The 25179-nt window shown below is 47.6% G+C and overlaps 1 protein-coding gene across 9 annotated transcripts in view; it reads right to left on the bottom strand.

The window, feature by feature from the left end:
• MEF2D (myocyte enhancer factor 2D) overlaps window positions 1-25179 on the bottom strand; it is a 154193-nt gene that overhangs the window by 86037 nt on the left and 42977 nt on the right. Inside the window, exon 1 of one of the 9 annotated variants that reach the window (XM_035098748.2) lies at window positions 14103-24241. The exons of the other annotated variants lie outside the window; for them this stretch is intronic. The gene's annotated coding sequence lies outside the window, so the exon portion shown is untranslated. Of the gene's footprint in view, window positions 1-14102; window positions 24242-25179 lie in introns of those variants that run through there. 9 annotated transcript variants of the gene reach the window in all.

The raw sequence follows: 25179 nt of genomic DNA, 5'->3' as shown, positions 1-25179 counted from the left end.
TGCTGAATATGGATATGGAAGTTCTCTTTAGCTATCCTGTCTACCAACTGTTAGTCCTCTCCTTGTCCATGAACTTCTCAGCTCCAAGATAAGTTCATAACCACAGACTATCCTGTACAGAAGGAGAGAAGGGGCCTGTATCAAGTCTGCTGAGAAGCCAGCTGCCCCAGGTCCCTCCTTCCCATCAAGTGGGAAAGGAATTAAAGAAGGGAAGCAGAGCCACACCATCAGCACAGTTGAGACTTTTAGGCCCTCTTCTCTTTGTGTGGCTTGTACAACAGAAAATCAAGATTTAAACAAGACTCCCTAACGTCCACAGGTTACTGAACCACATTCCTGCACTTTGGGGGCTCTCCCTCAGAAAAAGAAAAACCAGATATTGGGGAGGCAGCAGAACTACTTAACAAGGGGAAGTTTCTATTGTCATCCGCCAGTGGACTGAAGGCTGTACCACCCTGTCTGTATCTGAACCTACAGCAAACCTCTTGAAACAACTGCCTACATCTGCCTTCTCCATGCTGGTGCTCTCCACATGTTTGGGGCTACAGCTCCCACCATGGCTCTGCTAGCTGGGGCTGATGGGAGTTGTAGTCCAAAATATATGGAGTTGAAGGAGCCTGGTCTGCATGGACATATTTGTGCGACTCAGTTGGATAGGGGCCAAACCACATGGGTATTCTTGCTTCGTTTATCCTGTGAGCTGAAGCCTTTTCCTCCGCTCTCCATTTTCCTTTCCCTTCTTCTCATTTTGTTGCATTTGATGAAAGAGGTATGAAAACCGAAAAGCTCAATAGAAGCATACATTAAGGAATAGGGGAAAATATTTCATTTCTGCCCTGAAGACAAACAAAAAAGGGTGGATAAGCAGCAGCAGCTGACTCAAACAGAATCCAAAGTTTCCAGGGATTTCCTGTATGATATACCATAACCCTGTGGCCTTCTTACTGCCACTTTTGGTGTATCTGAAACATAGTCCAATACTTACTTAATTTCATGCAATTTATATACCACTAGATTGTAAGAAAGAAAGAAAAAACAACTTTCAGCTTCATTGGATGCCCCATCAGCCCCAGGCAGCACAGGCAATGGTCAGAGATGATGCAACTGGTAGTCCAACAATATCTGGAGGGTGCCAAATTGCCTACCCCGATGTAAGAAAATAAGACTGGGCAACTGCCGGTGAATGTCTGTATTTCATCTCCAAGAAGCATTCCACCACCAGTCCAAAGGTACAGTGGAACCTCGGTTTAAGAACACCTCGGTTTACGGATTTTCGGTTTACGAACGCCGCAGACCCATCTGGAACGGATTAATTCATTTTCCATTACAGTACTTTCAATGGGAAAGTTCGCTTCAGTTTATGAACGCTTCAGTTTATGAACAGACTTCCGGAACCAATTACACCCATGCTTCGGGTTAAGTATGCTTCAGGTTGAGTACTCCGCAGACCCGTCTAGAACAGATTAATCCACTTTCCATTACTTTCAATGGGAAAGTTCGCTTCAGTTTATGAACAGACTTCCGGAACCAATTGTGTTCATAAACCGAGGTACCACTGTACCAGCCACAAGCCAGGTGATTTGCGTCCTTCAATCAACCTGCACTAAATAGAACTTCCTCTCTAAATGGAGGGAAGTGAGGGGCCATTAAGCTTGCAGCCTCCACCCACACGCCTTTCAGCACCCTGCAGGGCATGAAATAACCAACTGCCATCTCTCTCTGCAAGAAGGTGGTGCTGAAAGATTTTCTCCCTGTCACTAGCCTCACAGTGGAAATTCAGATCCCTGATAATGAGGAGGTTCAGCATGGAGGATGAGAAGTGTCCTCATTAAAAGAATTACTAAAGAGAAAAATGAAAACCTCTGCTCCTCCACGTTACCTTATCATCCTCAGCAGGATTTTGCTCTCAATTCGCCACCAGATTTTGCAAAAGCGGAAATGGTGCAAAAAGTTGCATTGGCAGGAGCAGGATTTTTTACAAGTGTTCGGCTAGCATGAAAGTGAATTCTGTGAACCTGGCAGATGCAGAAATCAGATCTGGAAGGGGCCAGGGGAGAGGGGGAGCCCCCTCCCCAACCCGAGCTGAAGCCAGTGAAGTGCATGGAGAGGAAAATGGACAATTCCCATCAGGATCAGGCCTAGGTTCATCCTGGAAGGCTGAGCCAATGTGGCATAGGGGTTGGAGCAGGCACCCCCAAACTTCAACCCTCCAGATGTTTTGGACTACAATTCCCATCATCCCTGACCACTGGTCCTGTAAGCTAGGGATCATGGGAGTTGTAGGCCAAAACATCTGGAGGGCCGCAGTTTGGAGATGCCTGGGGTAGAGTGTTGGGCTACAAACTCTGATATGCCAGTCACCACCCTTTTCCTCCCGCACTCCCCTGCTTCCCAGTCTTGGATCCATGGACCAGGCACCCCTGGCCACAAGGGACGGCTAGAAGGATCCAGACAAGCAAGGCCAGGCTGGTTGTGTCCCAGGAAATGACCTGGTCAAGGCCGGGAAGTATTTTCAGCCAGAGTGTTTGGGTGTGCAGGCAGCAGCCGGGTCAGATTGCTCTAAAAACACAATATGATGTTTCAGGCAGCTGCGTGATGTTTTCTCCCTTTTTGGATCAGGTCTCCTCAGGGACAAAGAGGCAAGGTCTTAGCCGCCTCCACTTCTTCTTCTGGGTCTCCATGGAAATGCCATAATGCCTGGTAGCAAGGACAGGGCACCTCCCATATGAGGAAAGGTTGCAGTGCTTGGGACCTTTTAGTTTAGAGAAAAGTCGAGGAAGAAGTGGCATATAGAAATAAATAAAATTATGCCTGGCACAAAGAAAGTGGATGCAGAAAAGGGTTTTCTCCCTCTTTCCTAACACTAGAACTCAGTGACATGCGGTGAAGTTGAATGGTGGAATATTCATGACAGGAACAAGAAAGTCCTTCTGCATGCAGCACGTAGTTAGACTGTCAGCCTCACTCTCACGGGAGGCAGAGGTGGCCACCACTTGCATGGCTTTAAAAGAGCATTAGAAAAATTCATGGAGGACAAGGCTATGAGCCATGGAGGCTATGCTCTGCCTCCAAAGTCAGAGGCAGCAATGCTTCTGAATACTAGTTGCTGGAAACCCTAAGGGGGAGAGATGCCTGCAGGTTTCCTACAGGCATCTGGTTGGCCACTGTGAGAACAGGATGATGGAGTAGGTGGGCCACTGGCCTGATCCAGCAGGTTCTTCTTGTGTTCCAGAGCCAGGGCTGCTTCCCTCCCAGACCCAGTCTCCCCTCACCGTACTTTAATCTAAGCTGCCTTCACTTCCAGGCAAACCTCCAGGGCTCACTTGCCAGGGGTTCGCAGGGTCAGAAGGAAGTAGGCGGAGCAACCCATGTTAATTTTATCTTCCTACAAAAGCAGCCCGTCTCTATACACACTCAAACATCTCTCTCTCCCAGGCAAGCAAGACAAATGATCAGATTTCAAGTACGCATTCTAATCCAGCCAAAAGCACTCAAGCAGGATGCAGAGCTAAACTGGTATTGGGGTGTGTGTGGCCTGGCGAGAGTCCCAGGGGCCAGGAAGAGGGTCTTGGAGGGCATTCAGCCCCTGGGAGTGAAGTTCCCCATCCCTGTCTTGTGCCGCTCTCCACACACACCCTTTCACTTGTCATCAGGATTGGCCCAGCAAACATGTTTTGAGGACACACTGTAATAATTATGCATTGCAGATCAGAGAGATAAGCCAAGTAGGAGAAGCTTAAGGTCTTCTTTACAAAAGAAGAAGCACCACCAAGGGCAACTAGGTTATACATCTTTCCCCAAGAGGTGTCGCCCCGAGGTCAGTCCCCGAGACTTAGACCAGGGGTTCCTAAACTAAGGCCTGGGGGCCGGATGCGGCCCAATCGCCTTCTAAATCTGGCCCGTGGACGGCCTGGGAATCTGCATGTTTTTACATGAGTAGAATGTGTCCTTTTATTTAAAATGCATCTCTGGGTTATTTGTGGGGCTAGGAATTCGTTCATATTTTTTTCAAAATATAGTCCGGCCCCCCACAAGGTCTGAGGGACAGTGGACCGGCCCCCTGCTGAAAAAGTTTGCTGACCCCTGACTTAGACCCTCCAAGGGCCAGTTAATACATTCTGCCTGATCTGGTGGCAAACCTTTTTCCTGAGCTGTGCCACTTCACACTGTGTTGAGATGGTGGGCATGTTGAGATGGTGAGCAGTATGAGGGGAAGAGAATGCATGCTTGTGTACATTATAAAAAAATAATCTTCTAGCAGATAGAAAACTAGCACGTCAGGAAGGGGGCAAGATGGAACCCCTTCTCCCCCACATGCAAGGAGTTTTAAATAAGGGTGAGCGGTCAGAGGTGCAATCCTCCACCTGCAAATGGACAGTATTATATTTCAGACTTGACACTTAAAGGGGAGGTCCACACTGTATATTTAAAGCACATCCAATGCTCATTTAGAGCACATGACTTCCATTAGAAGAATCCTGGGAATTGTAGTTTGTTAAGGCTACTGGCAATTGTAGGTGGAACGACAGTTCCCAGGATTTTGGGGGGAAGTTGGATGCTCTAAATGGATGGTGTGGATCTGCCCATGATTCTGTTGAATGTGCTGTTAGAGCAACAAACCAATAAGTTAATTCTACAGCAATTCATAACTGCAAAAATACATACATATCAATGCACACCATAAGGACCCGTCTCCTCTCAAATAATTCACTTCACAACATTACAATCACAAACACTATTACTAACCGCTCTATTATATTGACATTCAAGTTCATTGTAAAAGAGCCAGTATATAAAACCAATGGATTTCAAGGTCAATCTTTAGAAATAGCAAAAACCACATAATTTTAAAATCGCTACACAATTTACCACCAGAAACACTGCCTTCCCCAGCTTAGTGCCCTCCAGATGTTTTGGACTACAATTCCCATCAACCCCAACAAGCAGCTGTACTGGCTAAGGATGATGGGAGCTGACATTCAAAACAGCCAAGATGATGTGAGTTTGTGGTCCAAAATGGCAGTGCTGCTTGAGATCAACGGGAGTTGAGAGTTGGAAATAGCTACTGTATGTTGGTTGGGCTGAAGGAAGCGTATCATTCAAAACATTTGTAAGGCGACCAGGCTTGGATAATCAGGGAACATCATTCATCAATATCCAAAACTCTTCCCATCTGTTGCCATTCTCTCACTCCAGCCCAGCTGCATCCCAAACGTGGCAGAAAGGCAGAGAGTGACCCCTCAGCATCACACTCCAAAGAGCAACCCCCTTCCAATCATCTCAGAGGTCCCAAACATAGACTGGTGTCTTCTCCTTCGCGGAAGCCCCAGGTTTTTCATCAGCAAACCAATAAACCAAAAACGAGGAGCACATAAGAACACAAGAAGAGCCTGCTGGATCAGATCAATGGCCCACCCAGTCCAGCATCCTATTCTCAGAGTGGCCAACAAGATGCCTGTGGAAAACTGGTAAGCAGGAAGCAAGCAGGATTCAAGCATATTATTCCCTCACCAACCAGGCTACCTCCCGCATTACGCTTGGGTGTGATGTCTCCCCACCAGAAGGGGTTGAAAAAGCAAGCCCTTTGTAAATACCTTGGAATCTGTCACTCACTGGAAACAAAACACACACACACACACATGCACAATAATCCGGGACAGCTGCTGATCAGCTGTGGCAGCCCTCGTACGGAACAGATTTTGCACAGGCGAAAACACATTTTTTAAAAAAGTAAAAGCTGTGTGTATATAGCAAGCCTGCCTCAGTTATTCTCTTGTATTAGAACACAAGGATATGCAGCAAATCTAAAAAAAAATTATGAAGCTGCCTCAGATTCTGTCCCTCTAGGCCAGTGTTGTCTGTTCTGACTGGCAGTAGCTTGGAGGGCCTCAGGTAGAGGCCATTCCCAGCCCTCTTTCCTCTGCCACTAAGCTATGGGCCTTCAAATCCATCTCACCAGCCTGTAATTCATTCGTAATCCATAAAGATAATCAGATGGGGAGTAAGTGCACACACACATACTTTGCTTTTCCAAGGGGTCTGGGCAAAAGTCAGATCCAGTGCAATTAACCTGAGCTTTGAAAAGCAATAGAACTGAAAGAGGAAGTGGGAGAGAGTGCCACTCTTCCAACTTCCTCCTTCGGAAGATGTATACTGTGTAGGCACAGCCAATCATCTCTGGCGTTTCTGTCCATCAGGGCTGACCCTAGAGGGCAAAAAGACCCAGAGTCCCGTCACTCTCACCTTGCACAGAATATCAGAAGCAGCAGGAATGGAAGGATTTCCATTTTGTGGAATGAGCTCCCTGATAAGATTAGGCTGTCACTAACGATAGGGAAAGGACACAGGTTGCGCTGTGGTCTAAACCACAGAGCCTAGGGCTTGCCGATCAGAAGGTCAGTGGTTCGAATCCCTGTGACAGGGTGAGCTCCCGTTGCTCAGTCCCAGCTCCTGCCAACCTAGCAGTTCAAAAGCACATCAAAGTGCAAGTAGATAAATAGGTACCGCTCCGGCGGGAAGATAAACGAAGTTTCCGTGCGCTGCGCTGGTTCGCCAGAAGCAGCTTTGTCATGCTGGCCACATGACCCGGAAGTTGTCTACGGACAAACGCCAGCTCCCTTGGCCAATAAAGCGAGATGAACGCCACAACCCCAGAGTCGTCAGCGACTGGACCTAACGGACTTTTGCAAAGGTTAAAGACCTTTCTTTCTTCCTGGTGTTTCCTGGTTATCGCTAATGAGTTCTTTTATAGTTCTGGCTGCTGCAGTTGCTAGAATTGTGTGTTGTGGCTATCTGGATATTTTCGTTTTAATGGTTTTCTTTCTTATTTATTCATTTAATACCCAACCTTTTTCTCCTAGGAGCTCAAGGTGCTGCATCTTCGCCTCCTCATTTAACCCCCACAACAACCATGCAGGGTAAGTTAGGCTGAGAGGCAGGGGCTGGCCCATGGTTAACCAGCAAGCTTCGTGGCTAAGTAGGGGGTTTGAACCCTGGTCTCCCAGGTCCTAATCACTACACCACACTGGCTCTTGTTAACTTCCTTGAGATTTATAAATGAAAAGTGGCATATAATAATAAAGTGGCATATAATAATAAAGCAGGAGGAGATTCTTGAGTTGCAGCATGGAGTATACAAGGAGTATAGCATCTAGATCAAGGGAAGTAATAGTACCACTGTATTCTGCTCTGGTCAGACCTCCCCTGGAGTACTGTGTCCAGTTCTGGGCACCACAGTTCAAGAAGGATACTGTCAAGCTGGAACGTGTCCAGAAGAGGGCAACCAAAATGATCAAAGGCCTGGAAACAATGCCTTATGAGGAACGGCTTGGGGAGCTGGGCATGTTTAGCCTGGAGAAGAGATGGTTAAGGGGTGATATGATAGCCATGTTCAAATATATTAAAGGATGCCATATAGAGGAGCGAGAAAGATTGTTTTCTGCTGCTCCAGAGAAGCGGACACGTTGCAATGGATTCAAACTACAAGAAAGAAGATTCCACCTAAACATTAGGAAGAACTTCCTGACAGTAAGAGCTGTTCGACTGTGGATTTTGCTGCCAAGCAGAGTCTCCTTCTTTGGAGGTCTTTAAGCAGAGGCTTGACGGCAATCTGTCAGGAATGCTTTGATGGTGTTTCCTGCTTGGCAGGGGGTTGGACTGGATGGCCCTTGTGGTCTCTTCCAACTCTATGATTCTATGATTCCCCTGCCCACTCCCCTTGCAGGGTAAGACAGGTTTCCCAGTGGGCATCTTGTTCAAAGTTCTGGACTTGGCACCAAGCACATGGTGGGGAAATGCCCAATACAATCCTGGATGCAGAAGCTTAAAAGTCCCCATCCTGCATCCACTCTCCTACAGCATATGTTCCAAACAGCCTGTTGTTTCACACCCTGCAACTGGTGGGAGAATATTTTGAACTGTTGATAACATATCTCAAGAGCACTGTGTTTCTTCTTGCATAGCTTTAACCCAGAAAACTGTTTTCTGTCAGCAGAGACTGACTGGGCTGTTGCTAATTCAACGAAGGCAACAGACAAAGATGGAGAGGAGCCTCCAACATTGCTTCAGATCCCACTTGGCTGATCAGTTTGGGGTGGATGTGCTTCTTCTTATAATTCAACTGGTGTTAGGAATTGTTCAAATGTACTGTTTTAATACATCTTACGGAAAATTACTGTAACGGTGAGGAACCTTTTTCAGCCCAAGGGCCTCATTCCCTCTTGTCAAAGCTTTGGAGGTCCACATGTCAGTGGTAGGTGGGGCCAGAGGCAAAAGTGGGTGTGGCAATAGATGTGACAGAAGCCTGACAAGCAAGAGTCAGCTCCCTGCACTTCCCCATCTTCAATTCAGGAAAACAAAAGGCATGGAGGGATATGGTCTGAGGAGAATCTAAAGGGGCCAATAGAGAGGCCTGGAGGGCCACATTTGGGGGACACTTATGTTCCTCACCCTTAAATTACTGTAAGCTGCTTTAGACCAAGGATTGATGGGTCAGAAAATTTTCTATCAATTTTTGCAAGTCTTTATTTTGTAAGTCCATTCTGTTCCATGGCAGCATGAATCTGATAGCTTTTTATTTATTTATTTATTTATTTAAAAACCGTCCCACAATACTTTAAATGCATACTTAAATATGTGTTTCATCACAAAATGCACATCTAAGCATGCTTTTTACCTCAACACATGCATTTCTAAAGATATTTAATATAAAATGCATACTTTATGACTTTTACTACAAGAACTGCAATACAAAATGCACAAAATTGAAAAGTGGATCACATTATGGTCCTTTTTCTCAGTCCAGGAAGTACAAATTAGGTCAGTTGGCTTAAAAATGTGCCACCCCTGGTTTGTACACATTTACAGTATAGGGGTGTGTGCCTCTGTATTGTAATAAAAGCATAAATAAATGCAGCTCAGACAGTGATCCACTGTACAAGAACTGGGGGTGTTACAAGCATGACCCTCTTTTCCTTTACAAAATCATGAAGGGCAAAGTATTTAACCCGACCCTTCTGGGACCCGACACAGCCTCAGAACATCATGATCTGCCTTATATCAAGTCATCTACTTATTCACGCAGCACATAGGTAGACTGTGGAACTCTCTCCCACAGGAGGCAGTGATGGTCATCAACTTGCATGGATTTAAAAAAGGACCGGACAAATTCATGAAAGCTAAAGGCTATCAATGGCTACTGGCCCCAATAGCTATGCTCTGCCTCCACTTTCGGAGGCAGTAAATGCTTCTGAATACCAGTTGCCGTAAACCACAGGAAGGAAGAGGGCTCTCATGCTCGAGTCCTGCTTGCGGGTTTCCTACAGGTATCTGGTTAGCCACTTTGAGAACAGGATGCTGGACTAGATGGGCCATGGGCCTGATACAACAGGAATCTTACTATGTTCGTATATTTGTTCTCTGTCCTCCGCCCTCCTTCTACATCTGCTCCCTCTCTCCAACCCCCACCCCACCCCACCCACCCACCCAAATGAAACACAGGCCAATTTTGGGGGGCGCGTGGTGGTGGTGGGGGCGACGACAAGGAGAGAACCACAAAAAAACCCTGGCTAAAATACTTATAACATGCAAGGCTTGTGAAACTTCACATCAAGCAAAGAAGAGGCACTGGCAGGGGTCACACTGCAATGTATGTGGGGAGGGTCATCACCCAGTTTTACACGCAGCACCCATATTATCTCAGGCCTGTGGCCACAAATGTTGCAATGAAGGAGGGGGGGGTCTAAGGGTGTATGTGAGGTGTGGGGGCAGAGGAATCCATTCAGAAATGGTCGACAACCTAAATCAGACTTCACCCACCTGACACCAGATGTTTAGGACTCCTATTCCCCCCCAGCTGAAGACTGACGGATTAGACAACAGTATTTATCGGTACATGAGGAAATAGGGAAAAGACTTAGCTGGACCACTAATCCATTTGGCTCAGTGCTGTTCATGCTAACTGACAGCAACTGTCCAGTGTTTCCAGGCAGGGGACCTTCCCAGGCTTATCTGGAGATGTCAGGAACCGAACCTGCAATAGGGTTGCCAGACTCAATAGAGGACAGTACTTCTGTGCCTTTAATTGCCCTGCTCTCTTTTGAGTCTGGAAACCTTAAAGAGAAACCAGCAGACCCTTTGTTTAATTTCCAAGCAAAGGGCCTGCTGGTTTCTCTTGAAGGTTTCCAGGCTCAAAAGAGAGCAGGGCAATTAAAGGCACAGAAGTCCTGTCCTCTATTGAGTCTGGCAATCCTAACCTGCAACCTTCTTCGTGGAAAGCAGATGCTCTACCATGGGCTTTCAGGTTGCTACTTCCTTACATACCCCTTGACAGGGACATGAAGAGGCCAAGTTATTGTCTGAAGGTGCACGAGGTTCCCGCTTTGCTAAAGTTAAGCAGGCCCAGTCTGATCGGAGCCTAGATGGGAGACAGTCTGGGAACCATGTATGAAATAAATAAATCAGTTAATTAATTAATTAACATGCACTGTTTTGGGTTCCACGGTGGAAGAAAGGCCGCATGCAAAATGAACAAATAACTTCCAACGTTTCACAGACCAAAAACTGGGCATCCTTATTCTCACCGCAAGGAATTTCCCCATCATCTCATATTCCTGAAGGCTCCAACTGCTATATGCTTTTGTATCCATTTACTTTGCAGTAGCACTATTTCCAAAAGCAACAACAACAACAAGAAGAAGAAGAAGAAGAGGAAGACTTTTGGCTAAAGATACATTTGGAAAACAGACTCTCTACAATCTGTTATCAACAGTTACTTTTAGCAGTTACACAGGTGAACTTTGCCAGTGTGTGAAAAATGGCAGGCTGTGTGAGATACGCAGGTGCTACATGCACTCAAGACAAGCTGCCTCCGCCCCCCACAGTTCATATACTGAACTTCTATAGGCTTAACACATGGGTAGGCAAACTAAGGCTCGGGGGCCGGATCCGGCCCAATCGCCTTCTAAATCCGGCCCGCAGACGGTCTGGGAATCAGCGTGTTTTTACATGAGTACAATGTGTCCTTATATTTAAAATGCATCTCTGGGTTATTTGTGGGGCCTGCCTGGTGTTTTTACATGAGTGGAATGTGTGCTTTTATTTAAAATGCATCTCTGGGTTATTTGTGGGGCATAGGAATTCGTTCATTTCCCCCAAAAAAATATAGTTCGGCCCCCCACAAGGTCTGAGGGACAGTGGACTGCTGAAAAGGTTTGCTGACATAAACGCCAGGGACCAGAAAACGGACCCTGTTTCTTGTAAGAAGGTGTTTCTTGTAGGAAGGCCCTGTCCACACACTACAAACTGAATTAGTTTGATGCCACTTTGGTCAGGCAGGCATAGTGTGTGTGTCCCCCTTGCCCAAAGAATCCTGGGAATTCTAGTCTTGCAAAGGTGCTGTTGTTCTCCATTTACAGATATCTGGCAACTTCACAAGCTACTTCTCCCAGTTGGGGTGGGGGGAGAAAACTGCCAGGCATCTGGTGGCACCTACCAAATATATTATTTCCAGGGGAGTAGCTGCACTCATCTTTTGTGCAACAAAAGCAACAGAGTGTCTTGTGGCACCTTAAAGACTAACAAATAAATTTGTTAAAGGCTAACTAACAAATTTGTTAATGGTTCCCCAAGGTACTTTTTGCTGTAAAAAAAAAAAGTTATCATAGAACTCATCTGACAAAACAGGCTCCGGCCCCATCACAGCTTACACCCCAATAAATCTGTTCATCTTTCAAATGCCACAGGGCAGTTGGTTGCCTCTGCTTCAGCAAATGAGTGATTAAACAAGGTGAGACACGGGAGATCCAGGACCAATTCTCCAGATCTTTCCTTTAAAAAGAAACAAAATGCAGGTGGGAAGGAATTGGATCAGGGACACAGCACTGTGCGGGAGGGGTATGAGAGCAGGAGGTAATAACTCGTTCTCCCTGCACAGTTCTCCCGCTCAATAATCTAAATACACACATTGTTGGTTAGTATTTGTCCCATCAGGAGAGTTATAGTTATACCTGTAAGCTGTCCCAAGAAGGGCAGAACAGGAGACTATAAATTAGAAACATAAGGAACCAAGAACCCCCAACCAACTTTTCTTCTTCTTCCTCTTCCAAAATTGTCTAGTTTGGCCCCCCCTTACAATGAATCAGCCTTTTGACCCACCTAACCTAATATTTTGAGCTCCAGTCTCCTCCAATCCAGATGTTCGGGACTACAAATGCCATCAGCCCCAGCCAGTGCTGAGTGGGCCCGATGGGATGGGAGCTGTAGTTCCAAACATCTGGAGGGACCCAGGGTTGGGGAAGGCTGCTCTCCTCTGACTGGCAGCGTGTCTCCAATGTCTCCAGCTGAGAAAGGGTCTTTCTGATACATCATCAGCTATTATTCCATCCCTTCAGATGCTGCCAGCGACTGAACCTGGGACCTTTGCAGGTGCTCTACTGAGCAACGGTTTAAGTCTATTAGTTAGAATATGCTCACATCAGTCACTCTATGCTGCTGATTTTTTTCTTCAATTCAATTCCCGAAAAACACACACACTTTTCCAAAGGCATTTAGCGTTCCGCGTTCAGCTCCAGGCATCTCAGTTCAATAAAAGGGCATGGACAAATCTGGAAGGATTCAGCGAAGCTACAGAAGGTTTTGAGAAGAAAACGATGACCGATGAAGCAAAGTCAGGACTGTCCAGTGAACTAGACACTAGCCTCCCAGTTCTGGGCTCTGCCTCACTCCTTACTTCTCTGCTTCCAACTTGAAAAACTTCAAGCAGAGCAGGTCCAAGTGGCAAGAACTGCAAATTGTTGAAGGGTGCTGGAGTCCCACTGGGGTTGCCATTACCCAGCCTGGCTTTGATCTCAGGGTTCTGTTCTTTGTTGAAAACAACCCCATAAAAGTTCTGATGGAAACTGCAAAGTATTTTGGAGTTCTACATGATAGGCAAACTTCAGTTTTTTGGGGGGGGATTTATTATTATATTATAAATGTGAGATCTACCACCCTGGTGCAAAAACCCAACAACACACCATACACTTAAGATTTCCTCTTCCCTCCCCACTTTTTCCTTTTGTATCATGTCCTTTGGATTGTGAGCCTGGAGACAGGGGCTGTCTCATGTTTTTAAAGGATGTACAGTGCTTTAGGAAATTTGATGTGCTCTTACAAATATAATAATGATAATAGAATATTGAGCCCTGGAATTTGTTTTGTGTACAAGAACTGAGATAAGCTTCCAGTCGTTCTATATTAAAACCTACTCCTGGTTACCCCAATTTCTTCATTTCAGCAGTATAATTTAGGATGGGTGCTCAACAACTGGAGACAATTCCATACCACCGCTGTAATTGCCAGTAGGATTCAATTGCATACCGGCAAAATGCACTTGAAAGTGTTGGGTTGAAGTTTGCTTGACATTGTATAACCTCCCCACAAACAAACCAGAATGAATATGCAATATGCAGCCTGCTTCTTATACAAACAAATACAGTAAGGGGAAAGAGAGCAAGCAGTCTGCGAGTCAGAAACCCAGCAGTCACACAGAACCCTTCCAGCAAAACCCAGATCAACCTTCGCCCTGAAAAATACACGATCGGTGTGCGATCCCCACCAGCTAGGCCTAGAAGCAACAGGAAAAAACCCCAGGCAAAAACAAAACAAAACAAAAAAGTTGCGAGAAAAGCGGCCCCGAGTTCTCTCCGGCCCCGCACCACCTTAAACAGCCGTCTCCAAACCGCCACGCAGCCAGCAGGAGAACGCGCCCTCCCCCACGAGCAGCACACGCCTCGGCAGGCTCTATTTTGGGAATTGCCAAAAATAAAAAAGATCCAAAAATAAATAAAGAAATCCGTCGGAAAAAGTGGATCTGAACAGGAAAAAGCGCACAATGGTTTGAGTGCGCGCCCAAGAGCCGGGCCAAGAGGGGAGCTTGGGGGTCCCGGCTGAACTTCCCCCGAATGCTACCCCTCGCTTGGAAAGGGGGCGGGGGGGGCGGGAGGCTACCTCTGCGGTTCGCGGTTCAAGCCAAGCCCGCCGGATCCCTCCCTCCCTCCCGGCCCTGCGGAGGAGCGGCTAATTTTAGCTCTCCAGCGGAAAGACTGAAGCGCAGCGGGACTCACGGCGCGGGGCGGAGACGCGCGGGTGGCGGCGGCCTTTCTTTCCACGTCTGCGCCTCGACGGCCCTGGATCGGGTCCGAGAGGCTATTGCGGGAGCAATTCGGGCAAGGCTCAGGCGCGCTCGGCTCTCGCCCTCCCTCCAAAGGCCAGCCTCGCCTCTCTCTCCTTCCTTGGCCCAGACCCTGCCCCGGGATGATGGCCCGGCCGGGGCTGACTGAAGGGCAGCGACAGCTGCAGCGCCGCAGAGCGAGAGGCGAGGAGCGCACGCGGGCAGGACGTGAGGGGGGGGGTGTTGGAGCAGCTGCCCGAAGCCAGCCGGGGCTCTCTCGCTTCCTTTGTGGCCGAGAGGAGGAGGGAGGAGGGAGGGAAGGCGCGCGCGTGTGCATGAGCCGGGTGGAAATTTGGCCGCCCTCTGGCTTTAGCAGGACGCCCCCCCCCCCGAAAGGGATCTTGACATTTTGGTGGGCGGGGTGGGAGAGGCGGACTCGTGGAGAGATGGATCCTGGCCGGAATGTTTCGATTCCAGCGCACAGAAAAACCCGTTGCAAAATCAGGGGTGCCCTGCTGGATCAGGCCAAGGGTCCATCTAGCATCCTGTTCTCACATCCTGTTCTCACAGGGGCAAACAGGGACCCAGAACCAAGCGCACTCTCCGCTTGCGGGGCTTCCAGCAACTAATATTCAGAAGCGTCTCCTCAATGAATGAGTCCAGTCCTCTATTAATAGAACCATTAATATTAATTAATTATTTATTAATTATCTATTAATAGCAATCTATTAATAACAGCCACTCAAGTTGGTGGCCATCACCACCTCCTGCAGGAGTTCCAAAGTTTAACTATGTGCTGAGTGAAGTTCTTTCTTTTATCTGTACTTCATCTTCCACCATTCAGCTTCATTGGACGTCCACCAGTTCTAGTGCCATGAGAGGGGGAAATTACAAAAAAAAGGATGCCCTTTCTCCATGCACACTCAGAAAACGAAAGGGGGGTGGGCTGCACTTAAACAACACACCTGCTGCGATTCCACCCAAACACACCACAGTATGTCAAAAGGACATGCATCGTTTTTTCCGTAAATAACCTGTGCCATTATCTAAAAGGGGAGGCTATGGAGGACCGGGGGGGGGGGGCAGCAGCTTTCATTACCAAACATCAAGGAATCCTCTTGGGGTGGCTATTGGATGTGGGATCGGGGACATTGTGTTTTGGCATTTCTATTCATCCCTCATTGGCAAACTCCAGGTGGTGGCACTTTGCGAATTATTGCTCTGCTTCATGACATTTATGCTAGGCCAGGCACCCCCAAACTGCGGCTCTCCAGATGTTTTGGCCTACAACTCCCATGATCCCTAGCTAACAGGACCAGTGGTAGGGGAAGATGGGAATTGTAGTCCAAAACATCTGGAGGGCCGAAGTTTGGGGATGTCTGTGCTAGGCTATATCACACAGATCAGTGTTGTCCTCCAACACTGAATGCTGTATACTCCACCCCTGTATACTGAAGACACCCATCTCTTAGTTCCCTTTTTCATCAAATTCAGGGGATGCTGTTGGAAATTATGAACCAATGCTCAGCCAATAAGCTGAAACCCAGCCATGATAAGATGGAGATGCTGTGGGTAGGTGCTTTGTCCAATTTAGGAAACAGCTGTGCAGCATGTTCTCAATAGTGTTTCATCCAGACTTGCCCCTTGTGCTATTACGACTCTCTCTCTATAGACCCCGGTAGCCCTGTTGGCACAAAGCACCTTTCAGCAGCTTAGATTGGTGTGCCAACTATGGACTATCCCAGATGAAGATAGCCTCCCATGGTATCCATGCTTGGAAACATGCTTTGACTACTGCAACATATCCAATGTGGGACTGCCCTTGAAGACTATGCTGAAATTGTAAGTTAAAACAAAAAGTAGTGGTGAGGCCTTTGAGACTGGCTGCATCAGATGCGTCATATCAACCCTGAAAGGGTGCCACTGGAGGATGAAAAGATGTATGTGGGTGCAGAAGCCTCTGACCTGTATGTGGCTGGAATGTAAAGGTAAGAATCACATCCATTTCCCCAGCCATATTTTGGCATGTGGCCTTTGGGCTGAGCAAGTTCCATATCCCTGCATTAAAGGAACTCGGGTGGTACTGCTGGGAAAATCCCCACCCACAACCAGCCAATAAGACCATTCTGGAGCCAATGGGGCTAGAGATGTCTGTTATCTCAGTGCTTCTGGCATTCCTATGATTTGCATCTCATTCATTTCCTTGGAGCAGGAAGAGCTCTCCAGTTGCCTCCAGGGGTGGGAAACCTCTGGTTCTCCAAATGTTGCTGGACTCCAGCTCTCAGCAGCCAGCATGGCCAATGGTTGGGGGTTATTATGGAAGTTTGGAGTCCAACTTCAAACGTTGGCTTGTTACAGCAGACAGTGGTTAAAATTAACCACCGTTTAAGGTTTGAGCATGGGTCACTTGTGTCTTTTGTTCTAAGCGCCGTTACAGGCTGAAGGCTTAATTTCAGTTTTTCCGATGACTTTCTGCTTGTGGTTTTATGGTTGTGAATTGTACGAACCACTTAAAGAGATTTTGTTATATTAAGCGTCGTACAAGTTATTAAAATGAATGAAATTAGCCCAGATGTTCCACCGTCCCCATTGTACAAGAAATTAAAATATCAATGCTTTCGCTCCTGACCTTGCAGGCCGAACATTAACAAAAAATGACTTGGTTGAACAATTTGCATTTCAAATGCATCAAGTCTCAAATACCTTCCACATACACCCCACCCCCCACCCCAGTCTTAAAACCATCATGAACTTAAGATGCCCACATTTGCAGCGCTGGGTTCATTTTCATGTGTATATATATTTTATGTTCCCTCCTATTGATTTCTGAACAGCAGAATGTACATTACACAAAACCAAAAACCTTTATTAAATTAAAAAGAAAGAAAGAAATAGTTTTCCCAGTACTCTGCATGCCACAAATCTCATTACAGACGGAAAAGATGCAAGCATTTACGGTAAGGGCATTAAAACAAGGATATAAATTACAACATGAAGGAAAATATATATTTATATAAAATGTGCCCATACATTTCTCTAACTTCACCGCCCCTCCTTTACCTTACTCCCTCAGTTTTCTTGAAAGTCATGAACTTTAGGAACAACCTGGAGAGCCAGCATGGTATAGTGGTTAGAGTATTGGACTAGGACCTGGCCCCAATTCAGCTATGCAGCTTGCTGGGTGACCTGGGAACAGTCACTGCCTCTGAGCCTGACTTACCTCACAGGGTTGTTGTGAGGATAAGATATGGTAGGGTTGCCATATCTTGAAGAGCAAAAGAGAGGACAGCCCAAGCTGCTGCCAGCCCGAGCCAGGGAGAGAGGCACGCGGGTGCACAGGGCTGCTGCCGTGCCTACACGCCTCTTTCCCCAGCTCAGGCTGGCAGTGGCTGCAGCGTGCTGATCAGCCTGAGCCACCCAAGGCTGAAACCCCCCCCCCACATTTCCTTTAAAATGTAAAAATCTGTCCCGATGGGCCCCAAAAAGAGGGCATGTCCAGGTTTCCCCAGACTTATGGCAACCCTGAGATATGGAGGAGAAAATCAGTAGGGTTTTGCTCTCAAATCACCACTGGATTTCTCTCACACAAAAGTGGAAATGGTGCAAAAAGTCACATTAGGAGTGGGATTCATGCAGGCTCGATTCTTGCAGGTTTTACATCATCATAAAAGTGAATCACAGAAACCTGGCAGATTCAGAAATCAGATCAGGCAAGGGGAAAGGGGAAGCACCCCCCACCCCATGCTGAACGGTAGCCAATCAAGTACAGTGGTCCCTCAACTTACGAATGACTCGACTTTCATAGGTTTCGACTTATGAACAGGTCAAATGGCCGCACGCTTAGGAATTTTTCTACATCCGAACAGAAACCGTTGGCGGCTTTAAATGTGGTTTCCTCGACTTACGAATTTTTCCGAATATTTTTTTCCTATGGGAAGCCGCGTTTCGACTTATGAGCTTTTCGACCTACGAATGTGCATTCGGAACGGATTACGTTCATAAGTCGAGGGACCACTGTACATGCAGAGGCCGATGGGCAATTCCTATCAGGATCAGGACTGGATCAGTCTGGAGTGCTGAACCAGCATGGGTTAGGGGTTAAAGTGTGGAGCCAGGACTTTGGAGACCAGTGTTCAATTCCCAGCTCAGCCACAAATCTTGCTGGGTGAGCCATGGGCCACTATTAATCTCTCAGCCTAACCTACCTCAGAAGGTTACAGGTAGGTAGCCGTGTTGGTCATACCAAAATAAAAACTTAGTTGGTCTTTAAGGTGCTACTGAAGGATTTTTTTTATTTTACCTCAGAAGGTGTTTATGTTAGCCGTCTGACCAGTAAAATCACATTCCAGTGGGCTTCCCTGGGGTCCAAAAACCAAGGCTGCCTACTTGGACTGGGCCACTTCTTTCCCCACACTGGTTCTGCTCAGGGAGGTCAATATTTCCAGAATCAAAATCAGCAGTCCTCATTGGGCAGGGAAGTAACAGTCTCATTCTCTTTATTTTCAAGGTTTTGGAGCTGAAACATTAAAGTTGTGGGCCGGCAGTCTCCTGAGATGGAAACCTCAGATAGCATCAGTGATGGTATCTGACAGATCATGAGGGTGGGGCGGGAGGGAGGGAGGGGGCAGAGAGAATTTCCCAGTAGCCACTAACGGCCAAAAGCCTGGGAACATGAATTCCCTCAGATCCTGACCATGCCTGTGTCCTGCTCCCTGGGAGCTTCTCACCACCCCCCTGACCCAAGGAAGCACAATTTTCTTATTTTTATTTCAGGCATCTGTATGCCAAATAACCAAGTTCTCAGGGTGGCTTAGGCCGAGATTAACATCAGGGTTGCAGTATATGCAATAAAACAGGTCAACAATCTCTTATATACCCAACCGGGAGGGGAAAAGAGATTCCTCCCACCTCCCAAACTCCACCCTGCCTTTCCTTTTTCTGTGCAAAGCAAAAGAAGCCCAGAGACACTGAAAAGGTTGCCAACTTTCACTCTTTTGCCACAGTTCCTGTGGTGGTAACAACAGGCAGATGTGGAGACACCGTTTCTTTATTTCTTTATTTATTGCACTTATTTCCCACCTTTTCAACATGGAGTTCAAGGTGGCACACATTGTTCTCCCTCTCCTCAATTAATCCCCACACCAACCCTGTGAAGTAGGTTAGGCAGAGAGGCCGTGACTGGCCCCAAGTCACATCCAGTGAGCTTCACAGCCAAATGGGTATTTGAACCCTGGTCTCTCTGACCGTAGCCTGAAACTCTAACCACTACCCCACACTGACTCTATTGGTGAGGCTTTTTCCTGGCATGGGGGTGAAGCAATGAGAACAAGTTCCTCCCACTTAATTTTGGGGAACGGCTGTCTGGAACAGCACAAGACAGAAGTGGGGAAGCACAGACTTGGGAGGCAAATGTGCCCCCCAGGTATCCTTATCTGGCCCTCACAACTTTCCCCATGCTACACCCCTCACCGGACCTGATTCACCCCCTCCTCAAGTGTTTCCCCCCCCCCCTTGTTGCATCATGCCTCTGAACTCCAGATAATGCCTCTTGCTTCCTTGGGTGGAAGATAGGGAGGGGCCTGCAGATGTAGGCAGAAACTAGCCTGCTAGCAAAGGCAGATTTAGGGGAAGACAACCAGCTTTGTCGCACTGGGGCCCTTGGAAGGTTGCCCAGAAGAGAATGCAGCCCTAGGGCTGAAATAAAAGTTCCCCAACCCCGGCATAGGAGCGGGGCTAGCAAAATGAATTGGCAGCTCTGGATGCTTGAGCTAAATTGCAGAAAAACCAGAAGCTGACAACTCGGGTGGAACTTTCCCTCCTACAAAAAGGGGGTGAAAGCACAAGAAACCTTTTCCCTCTCTCATGGCATAGATCTCCTCAGGCCAATGAGAGTTATAGTTCAGAACTGCTAGGGGGCACCAGGTTGGTGAAGGCTGGATGAAGACACTCATCCTCTTGAGTTCTATGGTTCTCCTCTGTGAGGCCCGTGGGCTTGCCAGCCCTTACTTGAACCAGTCTGCAGTCCCTTGTCCGTCTGCCCCTTCTCAAAAGAGGAATAGGTCCGTACCTAAAAATACAGGCCAGGAACTGGTCCTTCACCCTTAGTCCATCTCCAAAGGGATGATTCCCTTTGAAGCCTGTTCTTTGTGGGTGCCTCCGGACCATGGCCCAGCCTGAGTAGAGCATGCCACAAGGTGTCAATGACATGCTTAAGTTCTGCTCTATTTGGGCAAGGGAGCAGCTGGCACAAGTGGGTGGGCTCTTGTCAGCAAAAGCTCTTGGCGCAGTAAATCAGTTGGCCTTTCAGGTGCCCCAAGACCCTTTGTTGCCTTGTTCCCTTTCCAACTGGCGTTGAGCAGAACACTCTCTCTCTCTCTCTCTCTCTCTCTCTCTCTGTGTGTGTGTGTGTGTGTGTGTGTGTGTGTGTGTGTGTGTGTAATTACCAAAAAAGAAGAAAAAGCATTAGCAATGGAAAATGCCTTTGCCATCAGCCTGCATCAGAGCCTGGAGCGTGAGGCACCCAATTCCTACAGACAACAGGAGCTGCAAAAGTTTCCCCGGCCCTTCTGGAACAACCAAGTAATCTCCTTAGCGCTAATCGATAAGGCATGGCCAGGGTGAAGTGCCAGCCCTAATCTTACTTGTCAAACAGAAGGTGGCAAAGAATTAACCCCGCCTGGCCTTTTGTGCGCCTTGTTTATAGGACACGTTCGGCTTCTATTTTATTTTTTATTTACAACTTAGGGTGGGGGGTGGGGAGAAGACGGTTGCTTTTCGCAGCAAGCCGTTCCAATGAAAAGGCTTAACAGCAAACCATACAAGTATGCTCTCCCTTCCCCAAAAAAACAATAGACACACGCGTGCACACACACAGCCTAAGGCACTCAAGCTAACCAAGGTCACACCAGGTCAGCTGTTCCCTTCGTGGAGGATAGAAGAGGGCTGGCGACGGGTGGCACAGAGGTGAATTAAAGCAGCAGTGCCGCGACAGCAGCTTGCACTACCACCACTCCTCAGCATCCCCATCTTTCCATGCTGGACTAACTTGGCCGGTCACGCATCACCAACAAACACAACAGATTTGCATAAAATATGCACAGGCTAATTTATCATGCACTGCTGCAGATTTAGGCTGTGTACATACACAATGTACCTTTGGAGCACATTCGAATCGCATTCTTTCCTCTCAAAAAATTATGCGCTCTTTAAAGTACAGTGTGTCTATGCAGCCTCAGAAATAATTGCTCTCGTTTAAATAGAGACACATCTCATGGTATAGAGAAAGAGTGATCAGGTGAGCTGTATGCAGGACTACAGTCTGCTGTCCGGGAGGTGTTCATTATGATGATTATTTGTTTATATGCCACATAATGAGCCAAATGGTTTACAAGTGAGTGTGTGTGTGTGTGTGACACAAAAAATATAAACATCCATTAAAAAAATATGTTGCTGGACAATTTCAACATCCCGATCTCCCTTCTTAGGATTTGATCAAATGTGGAGCAGACTCAGCCCTTCCAAAGAGAGGACTGTCCTCAGTAGGACACTCCACCCGCCCCCAATTCAACATGCCAGATGCTACAAGCCAAAGGCAATTTTGTTCAGAGCCAGTAGTCTGAACAGAAAAACGAGTCTCATTTAATTTCTGTAAATATACCGTCAGGGTTCAAATAATACTTATTGATTACATTGCTATTCAGACTCTCCTCCAAGGAGCTTACAGCTTCTCACCCAAGAGAAACCAGCAGACCCTTTGCTTGGAAATTAAACAAAGGGCCTGCTGGTTTCTCTTTAAGGTTTCCAGACTCAAAAGAGAGCAGGGCAATTAAAGGCACAGAAGTCCTGTCCTCTATTGAGTCTGGCAACCCTACACCCTGCCCTGCTTCCACTCCGTTTTATCCTCACAACAACCCTGTGAGGTAGGTTAAGGCTGAGATATATAACTGGCTAAGCCAAAGTCATACAGTGAGCTTTCACGGTTGTTAAGATTTCAGCCTGGGTCTCTAGCACATCAGTTTCAATGCTACACCACACTGGGCCTGTGGTGGCCCAAGGGAAGGGAAGGCTAGCTGGAAGACACCCCTGCACTCCACAATACCATTATAACAACCTCCCTCGGGTTCAAATGCAGCTTGCTATGTGACACAGCAGAAGCACTCAAATAAAAAAAGCCCGAAGTCCTTCTGGATTCAACAAATTGTTTTTCGCAATTCTTTGGATCCGGGACATGGTCTGTAATGTTTATTCAAAGCTGGCAAAAGTGCAAGGGACAAAGAAAGGGGACAACTTTTCTTTGTGGTGGAGTCTCCTTCTTTGGAGGTCTTTAAGCAGAGGCTTGACAGCCATATGTCAGGAATGCTTTGGTGGTGCTTCCTGCTTGGCAGGGGGTTGGACTGGATGGCCCTTGTGGTCTCTTCCAACTCTATGATTCTATGATCTTTCCAAAAGTTTGCCATTCTTTCCTTAGGATGAGACCAAGGCAGGCCCATCTAGTCCCTCACCCTGTTCTCCTCAGTGACAGCCACCAAACACATGCCTCCTGGAAGCCCACAAGCATGGCATTAAGGCAACAGCTATCTCCAGCATCTGGCACTCAGTGGCATAAAGCCTGTGGATATGGAGGGTCCTACAGCTCAGCCTTCACCAACCTGGCTCCCCTCTAGATGTGACAGCCTACAACTCCCATCAGCCCCAGTCAGCACAGCTGTGTGATGCTAGGGGCCTTTGGGAGGACAGCTGTGCTCACTGGAGGTGGCACATGTTGTTGTTGTTTAGTCATGTCCAACTCTTCGTGACCCCATGGACCAGAGCACGCCAGGCACTCCTGTCCTCCACTGCCTCTCACAGTTTGGTCAGACTCATGTTGGTGGCTTCGAGAACACTGTCCAACCATCTCATCCTGTGTCGTCCCCTTCTCCTTGTGCCCTCCATCTTTCCCAACACCAGGGTCTTTTCCAGGGAGTCTTCTCTTCTCATGAGGTGGCCAAAGTATTGGAACCTCAGCTTCAGGATCTGTCCTTCCAGTGAGGTGACACATATTGTAGGCCAAAATATCTGGTGGGCAAAGGCTGCTAAACCCATCATGTTAGCACCACCAGACGGACCACATTTCTCTTTCCTGAAAGTTACTAGTTCCTTTAAAAAAAAAAAGATTTTAGTTGCTTTTGTGACAAAAACAAAACAAAGTATAGCATCATAAACATATAAGCAGCATACAGTTATGAGCATCGGTTAGATCTCTGATGCAGAGTGGACCTGCAACTTATGCAAGGGTTAACACGCAAAGGCAGAAACACATAAAGCTAGGATGTTCCCAGAACTGTTGCCTGCACGACCATCCCTACCTATCCAGAGCTCTGGGATGGTCACAAGAGATCTCAGATTGCCCCTTCTGACTCCCCCACCTCCATTTATTTATTTTCTTGCCACCAGCGCAAAGCTGCAATCAAGTAAGTAAATGACATGTGAGTTGTGAGTCTACTGTACTGTACTGTAAAACATTTGCTCTACTTTACTTATGACCGCAATTCATTCTCTCATTCTCTCTCTTTCTCTCTCTCTCTCTCTCTCTCTCTCTCTCTCTCTCTCTCTCTCTCTCTCTCTGTCTACAGTGTCATCTTATGTCACTCCACAGAAGGCCACAAGTGGCTGGTGGTTGCCAGTGATGTTCCTTTTCTGCCACGTATTTAATAAGGAGATCCCATGCCGCTCAAAACTCTCCTTTTCTCTTTTAAAGATTGTTCCTGTATTTCACCTTTTGCATCAGTTTTTTTTGCCCCAGTTTGTAGGAACCATTCCGACAGCGAGTTGTCTCCTAAATCCTCCCACCTTCGAGCCACTGTCAAGCATGCTGCCGATAGTAACGACATTCTTAATAAGACACCCTTTTCGTTTTCAAGTCCACAGAACAGAGGTCAGCAAGCCTTTTCAGCAGGGGGCCGGTCCACTGTTCCTCAGACCTTGGGGGGGGGCGGACTATATTTTGAAAAAAATAAAAATGAACGAATTCCTATGCCCCACAAATAACCCAGAGATGCATTTTAAATAGAAGGACACATTCTCCCAGGGCCGGCCCTACAGCCAGGCTGGGTGACGCAGGGCGCCAGGGGGGGGGGCGCCGTGCAGTCACGTCCAGCAGCCGCGCTGCGCACTAAGCCCGCCCACCTGCCACGCAGCAACGGCCGGCGGCCGTGCTGTGCCCGCCCGCCCACCACGCAGCAGCGCCCGGCAGCCACGTTGCACGCTGAGCCCGCCCGCCCGGCAGCCACATAGCAGCGCCTGGCAACCACGCTGCGCGCTGAGCCCACCCGTCTGTCGCGCAGCAGTGGCCTGTGCAGCTGCGCTGCGCGCTGAGCCTGCCCGCCCCGCTGTGAAACGGGGCGGGGGGCCGCCGGAGGGATCCGCCGCACCACAGCGCCAGGGATGCTTAAGACGGCCCTGCATTCTCCTCATGTAAAAACACTGATTCCTGAACCGTCCGCAGGCCAGATTTAGAAGGCGATTGGGCCGGATAGAAGAAGAAATTATAGAAAAACATGCCATAGAGGAAGAAATTATAGAAAAACATGAATGTAGCAATCCGCAAGTGGTAGAGAGCCTTCCACAATGTGCAATGCCGCGGAAAGGTTCAGTCAGCAATCCGTGCTAAGAGGGTGGGATGGGACAACTGTGGCCCTATTTGGAGGGGATATCAGCTCAGGAGGGGCAGAGGTAGTTGCAACAACCATAATAATACGAACAGGATACAGCAGCAGCAGCAGCAGCAGCAGTAGTGTTTTCGTGTGTGTGTGTGTTGCAAGAGCATCCAGGCTCACCCTAGGCCTGCCAATCCACAGAGCAATGTGACTGTTAGAACCACGAGTTTCAGTCTCACTGATCAACTTCCTTCTTGCACAGGGAGAGACAGAAGTGAAACCAACAGATGGATGGATGTTGGAAGGGCAAGAGGTAAAAACGATGTTTGTGTGTATGTGCTTTGCGGGTGGGTTGAAGAGAACGAACACCTCTCAGAGTGGCACAAACATTAGTGG

This window comes from Zootoca vivipara, chromosome 17 (assembly GCF_963506605.1).
Source record: "Zootoca vivipara chromosome 17, rZooViv1.1, whole genome shotgun sequence".
Classification (NCBI taxonomy): Eukaryota; Metazoa; Chordata; class Lepidosauria; order Squamata; family Lacertidae; genus Zootoca; species Zootoca vivipara.
This window is presented reverse-complemented; position numbering and strand designations above follow the sequence as displayed.